The sequence below is a fragment of the Rhinopithecus roxellana genome, chromosome 5 (assembly GCF_007565055.1).
Source record: "Rhinopithecus roxellana isolate Shanxi Qingling chromosome 5, ASM756505v1, whole genome shotgun sequence".
Taxonomy (NCBI): Eukaryota; Metazoa; Chordata; class Mammalia; order Primates; family Cercopithecidae; genus Rhinopithecus; species Rhinopithecus roxellana.
In genome coordinates, this window is record NC_044553.1 from 112,315,927 (window position 1) to 112,323,499 (window position 7,573).

The following is a 7,573-nucleotide window of genomic DNA, read 5'->3' on the forward strand; positions in this document are numbered from 1 at the left end:
TGCGGTGGTAATCCCAGCACTTTGGGAGGCCGGGGCAGGTGGATAATGAGGTCAAGAGATCGAGACCATGCTGGCCAACATGGTAAAACCCTTTCTTTACTAAAAATACAAACAAATTAGCTGGGCATGGTGGCACGTACCTGTAGTCCCAGCTACTTGGGAGGCTGGGGCAGGAGAATCACTTGAACCTGGGAGGTAGAGATTGCAGTGAGCTAAGATCATGCCACTGCACTCCAGCCTGGGTGACAGAATGAGACTGTCTCAAACAAACAAACAAAAAAATGAATGACATAGAGGTCAGTGGGTAATGGAAGGCTTAAGATTTGTGTACATACAATAATGTCATAGGAATCAGGACAGTTAAATGTTGTTGAGGGGGATGTACAAATTGACCACTGGAAGAGAACAGGAACCCAGCAAAAGATCCATGACACGTAGAAACTTGAAATAAGACAGAAGTTGCCTTGTAGATCATTGGGGAAAGGATGGAATATTCTAAAAATGATGTTGGCACAATTGATTATCCATATGGAAAGTAAATACAACTAGATCCCTAGTTCACACCATACCAAAAATAAAATCCAGGTTCATTAAAGATCTAGTTTGAAAAGCGAATTTTGAAAGCATTTAGAAGCAAATCTAGGGGGACATTATTACGACTGGAGTAGTGTCTTAGTGTGGGCTGCTCTAACAAAATGCCATAGACTGGGTTTGAGAAATCAACAAACATTGATTTCTCCCAGTTCTGGAGGCTAGATGTCCAAGATCAGGGTGCCAGCATGGTTGGCTCTTGGTGAGGGCCCACCTCCTGGTTCACAGAGGGTCATCTTCTTGTATCCTCACATGGCAGAGAGCAAGACAGACAGGAAGCAACTCTCCTGCATCTCTTCTTTTAAAGGTGCTGATCCCATCGTGAGAGCTCCAACCTCCTGACCTAATTACTTTTTAAAGATCCCACCTCTTAGCACCATTATATTGGAGGCCAGAATTTCAACATATAAATTTAGAGGGGACACAAACATTCAATCCACAACAAGAAGAAAGTAATTTCCTAAACAAAATACTAAAAGTGGCTGGGTATGGTGGTTCATACCTGTAATACCAGCATTTTGGGAGGCTGAAGCAGGAGGATTGCTTGAGCCCAGGAGTTCCAGACCAGCCTGGGTGATATAACAAGACCCTGTCTCCTCTCTATGTATAAAAAATTAGCTGAGTGTGCTGGTACATGCCTGTAGTCCTGGCTACTTAGGAGACTGAGGCGGGAGGATTACTGGAACCCAGGAGTTTGAGGCTGCAGTGAGTTGTGATTGAGCCACTGCACTCCTGCCTGGGCAACAAAGTGGGACTGTCTCAGGTAGAAAGAAATATTAAAAGCATAAGCTAAAAAGAAAAATGGTAATAGACTTGACTTCACTAAAGTATTTAAACTTCGATTCAACCAAACATACCACAAGCGAAGTTTAAAGAGAAACCGTAGATTACAAGATATTTGCAATTCACATAATCAACAAAGGATATATATCTAGAATATTTAAGGAATTCCTATAAATATCAATATTTTTAAAAGTCAACCAACCAAAAGAAAAGTGGACAAACAATATGAACATGTAATTCATAGAAAAGAAAACTTGAATGACCTGCAAACATAGGAAGAGGTTTAACATGGATAGAAATGAGGGGAATGGACACAGAGATGACCATGAGATACTAGCATTCCTATATATCAATAATAACAGGTTAGAAAATGTATTAGAAAAAGAGATTTGGCCAGGTGCAGTGGCTCACACCTGTAATCCCAGCACTTTGGGAGGCCGAGGTGGGTGGATCATAAGGTCAGGAGATCGAGACCATCCTGACTAGCACAGTAAAACCCCATCTCTACTAAAAATACAAAAAAAAAAAAAAAAAAAAAAAAAAAAGAAAAAGAAAAAAGAAAAATTAGCCAGGCATGGTGGCAGGCACCTGTAGTCCCAGCTACTTGGGAGGCCGAGGTGGGTGGATCACAAGGTCAGGAGTTTGAGACCAGCCTGGCCAACATGGTGAAACCCTGTCTCTACTAAAAATACAAAAATTAGCCAGGTGTTGTGGTGGATGCCTGTAATCCAAGCTACTCAGGAGGCTAAGGCAGGAGAATTGCTTGAACCCAGGAGGCGGAGGTTGCAGTGAGCTGAGATCATGCCACTACACTCCAGCCTGGGCAACAGAGTGAGACTCCATCTCAAAAAAAAAAAAAAAAAGAAAAAAAAAAGAATATATTCTTATTGTTATTTTGAGACAGGGTCTCACTCTGTTGCCTAGGTTGGAATACAGTGGCATGATCACTGATGACTGCAGTATCAACCTCCTGGGCTCAAGTGATTCTCCCACCTCAGCCTGCCAAGTAGCTGGGACCACAGCCATGCCACTACAGCTGACTAATTTTTTTTTTTTTTTTTTTTTTTTTTTTTTTAGAGACCGGGTCCCACTATGTTGCCTAGGCTGGTCTCAAACTGGAGGGCTCAAGCAGTCCTCCTGCCTCAGCTTCCCAAAGTGCTGGGATTACAAGTGTGAGCCACCACTCCTGGCAGTTCATATTATTTTGAAAGCCCTATAATAGCAAGTGCCAGTAAGGATGTGGAACAGCAGGAGCACTCGTCAACTGCTGATGGGGATGTAAACTGGGTCTGCCAGTTTGGAGAGAAATTGATAATGTATTGTAAAGTCAAAGATGCTTGTGTCCAATGCCTAGCCCTTCCACTTCTTGGTGTGCACACCAGAGAGACTTACACATTTATATGATAATGTTCATAGTCACCCTTGTGTAGTGAAATTGGAAACCCTTTAGATGTCCATTAACAAGAACATGGAGGAATGAACAGTGGGATACTCACACAATACAATATGATCTGGAGCAGGGGCCAGCAAACTACTGCCCATCTGCCAAATCTGGAGCTAAGAAGAATGGGTTTTATAATATTACAGCATTATAAAAACAAAACAACACAACAATGAATGCAAAGCAAAGACTGCAACGGAGACATATGTTGTCTGCAAAGCCTAAAATATGTTACTATCTGGCATTTTACACAAAAAGTTTGCTGACCCTTGATCTACAGTCACATGTATTAACAAAAATAAATCTTTAAAAAATGTTAAAGTTTTGAATATCTACAAATCACACATAACATACATGCACATATACACATTAGCTAACATTTAAAAACATATTTAAAGATATCCACGTAAGTAGCAGAACTATAAAATTTCACACGAGTGATAAACTCTAAGTTCAGAAAAGTGGTTACCACTGGGGACGGGAAGAAAAATAAGGGTGGGGGGAGGTTCTGGGGGTTTTATTTCATAAATAAATTTGCTTTAGTTCATAAAATGAGAAAAGAAGGTCTGAAGCAAATATGACTATATATGAGTATATTCTAACAACCCCGGATAATGGTTCCCAGTGTTTGTTATATGGGTTCCTATAGATTTATGTATGTTTGAAATATTTAATAAATTTTGTTTTTTTAAAGGAATGCCTTTTGGTGAGTGTGCCCAGGAGGAGGATGGCTGTGGACATGGGCAGGCGCCCTTCCTGCTGTCTACCCGGCCCCTTGTCTGGTCTAGCCAGGCCCCAGCTGCAGGCTGAGCAATTGTCCACAGGCCAGAGAGACTGATGTTCTGGACCAGGGCTCTGCCCATGACTGTCGCATGCCCTTCTTACAGTTGCCTTGGCAGTGGGTGGGCCTAGTTGGCTCTACCAGCTGAGGCCCAGGCTGCAGTGGTGCTGGCCAGAGAAGACAGAGTTAGCAGCCTGGGACCTGCCACAAATGACAGCAGGAGTCAAAGCCCAACTTCCCCATCTGTGGAGTGAGATGGTGGATCTCATAGTGTCCAAGGATTCATCCAGCTCTGTTTTCCTGGGCCCACGGCTTGTCCTGAGACCTGTGGCTGATGCCCTGGGCTCCAGCCTCTCTAATTAAGGGAGTAAGGGCCAAGCAGAAGTTGGTCTTCACATTCCTGGCTTTTCACTCCCCAGCCTGAACTGCCTTTCTCTGGCTTCCCCATCAGTGCTGGTGCCTCTTGAGGAGCCTTCCAGAGGAAGAGTTGGCCAAAAGGGGCATTTCTGTGTGATTTGTAAGGCAGAAGGAAAGAGGCAGCCACTGCTGTCTGAAGGTGGCCATAAGCGGTGTCACTGGCGAGGTCTAGGTCCATTCTGCCTGTGCACAGCAAATCAATCACTGTGACACAGGTCTTGATTTATGCACAAGGCCACCAAACAAGAAGGGGGAGAACAGCTCTCAAATCCACCTCCGCAGAGATAAGGCTTAGGGCTGCTCATGGGCTAGGGAAGTGTGATGGTCTAAGATGTGAAGAGAGGTGATTGGCAGCAGGGAAAAATGAAGTCATAGGTTCGTTTCGTGCAAGTGTAGTCGGGCTTTGCGGCATTTCACAGGACATAAGTGCAGAAAATGATGGCATTAGCATGATCTGAAGGTGGAGTATTTGGCCCTCTGACATCAAAATGGACCTTTTCTCGGGCATTAGCACAGGTCCAGTTGAAGGGTCAGTGGTCTCAACTGGTTTGAACTGGACAAGAGCTGGCCCAAGTTCCTGAAAAACAGCTGAAGCAACCATGACCATGGCAACCTATGACTGTGATCTATAAAGCAGCCAGTGAAGGTTGAGGTGCAGCCTTCAGTGGACCATGGCCTCAGGGTTCATGGAAAAAGCAAAAACAAAACAAAAAGCAAGCGGCCAAAAGCAAGCAGGGCGGCAGGCAGACCTGATCAAATTTACCCCTCCATTCAGTAGTGATGGATGTAGTGGTGCTGGCAGGTGCCAGCTTATCCTCACTCTGCCCTGAGTCTACCTCTTCTCCCCGACTGCTGACCATATGACCTGCACTGACCCTAAGCCCACCACAGGTACTTTGTGCAGACCCACAGATGTGGGAGCTCTGCAAGGCACAGCTGCCCAGAGACCTCTCCAGGGCCTTGCCCTTGGTGGTTCCACCAGAAGCTGGACATGTTTCAGCTTCTCAGATTGACCAATTGGTGGACCCCTTCTCTGACTCTCCAGATCCCTCCCCACACCTCTACTTCCCAGCCCCTCCACAATCATGTAAGGTCTAATTGTGCAATAAATCTCTTAGCCCATAACTCACATGGTTCTGCTTCTTCCCTGACTGAATCCTGACACTTCCATCAAGGAGGTTTTAAGCAGCAAGTGCTCTCTGAGCACTGGGAACACAAGTGAAGCAGGACGCCCTCACCCTGGGTAGTCATCCTTTCTTGATAGCCCCAGAGGGAGGCCTGCTTCCTTCAGCCCCTTAACAGAACTTGTTTTTGAAAAGGGTCACATCTGCCCCACACTAGCCCAAAAGGGCTGCAGGGACAGGGCAGGGTCTTGGATCCTCATCTCTTAGGACAGGTGATGAGGAAGCCACAATATGCCTGGTAGCTACTTGGTGCTAGATACTTCATCATTTTATCCTCATAAGAAGCTACTGCCCCATATTCCAGTGAGAAAGCTGATAGGGAAGGAGTCTGGTGAAGCTGGAGTTTGAACCTACGATTACCAAGCAGCAAAGCCCACAGGTCCTTCACTTGTAACTTGCCCACAGCTGCAGCAGGAGGTAGAGCAGTGATTCCTGACTGTATCTGGCTTCTGCTGGGTCATGAGGCCATAGTCTCCCAGGCCCTGCTGCTCTCTGCTCTTCTCCTTTTCCACCTGTGTGCCTCAGTGTCTGGGGCACACAGCAGGTGAGGCCACAGAGCCAGTAGCACTGGTGGCTCTGCCAGTGCGGCCTGAAGATATGAGTCAGGGCTGACTCAGACATGAGGCCTTGTGGAGTGTAGTCACTCAACCCGAAGGCCTTGAGACAAGGAACAGCTGGTTCCCACCCCTCTGGCCAGCACCATCTGAGGCCTCATCATCTGGGCTGGTGGCATCTCAGTGCCTGCTGCTGGCCTGAAACCTTGCTCAGTCTCAGAGAATCCTCTCATCATGCAGCAGATTGGAATGAGTTTCCTCCACGGCCCTTCCAACCTGGTGACTCCACGACTTTTCATTTGTAGATGGTAATGAAGGTAGTGAGGTCAACAGACAAGGGTACCCATTCTGGTTCTGCCATTTTGGAGCTCCATGACCCTGGACTAGCTACTTTCTCCTTTTCCTCATCTATAAGGGCTGTCCTGATGTTTCAACAAGGTAACGTGGGTAGAGCATGTCGCACAGTGATTTGGTACTCAACAAGTGTTCAGAAACGATGGCGGCACTAGGGATAGTGGTGGAAGGGGAGAAATTACAAAAACTTATGGTTGGATTGACTTGGCCTCAAATCCGTTTGGTCACTTAGCAGCTGTGGTGGGCAAGTTATCTCACATTTTTAGGCTTGGTTTTTCCATCTGTAAAAAGAGGGTGATAATTTGTCACCCCGCTCATAGGGTTGGTCTGAGGCTTAAATGGGATGATGAATAATGAAAGCCTCCGCAGATAGCACACCACCCCTTCCTTCTCCTTTCTCCTGTCTCCTTTATAACAGATGGGAATTCAGTTGGTGCTTAATAGTTGCATGATCCTTTTACAATGTAACCCTGCCTGTTGCTTCCTCAATCAGTCATAACTAATGATGTGTACTTCCATCTGAAAGTTCTAAGGGATGCAAGACATTAAGCTGTTTCAAATGCTGGCTTTAAATCTCAAGGGTTCACTCTACCTTGTCCTGAATCACCTCCTCCCTCCTTCCTGCTGATCAGAAGCATCTGGGCTTTCAGGACTCATCTTGGAAAAGCCGGCCCTGATTCCTTCCAACCTTTATGGTCTCCTCATTGAGGGACCTCCTTACGCCACATTTGATTCTCCATAGCTTGCCTCACATGGCTCCCCAGCTGTCTGTTAACAGCCAAGCAAAGGTTGGCGGTGCTGGCGGAAAACCTGCTGGGTGTTTTCCTTCCCTTTTGTGACTGTGACCACTGCAGAGATGTTCAAATCTCCCACCTGCAAGAATGCAGTTAGCTGCCTGCCTCCAGTGGCTAGCATCTTCAGGCTCCACCTCAGCTTTTGAGTAGAGGTCACACTTTTCCTGGGTAGCCTCCAAACAAACTACTGAGCACAGTGAGAGTCCTAGGGCCTGCCATTTTTGCTCAACTCAAACTCCAAGTCCTCCTGTTGCAGGGGCTGAAACTTTGTTAGATCTGCATGGCAGTCTGAAGTCCTCCCCTGCCCAATCCAGCTACCTCCCCCTATCTTTCACAGTAATTACTGGTCCCCACTGAACACTCTTTCATTCTTTACTACATCTCAGCATCTGCTGTCCAGAGCACTTACCATCTCCAGCCCCATGGAAGGCATGGGCTGCAATGGGCTCCAGGATGAAAGGCTGTGCAGAGGAAGCTCAACGGCTTCAAGGACTCCAGACCCTCAGGGGCTAAAAAGGGACCTGAGAACCTGTCTATTCCAATTCCCCCTTTCACTTGTTCACATACCATAAAGATCCAGATCTGTGCCAGGCCATGTGCTTAAGGGATGGATGAAGCCAGGATCCCTGCTCTCGATGAACTTACAGGGGAGACAAGAAGCCTAATGCTCTGTA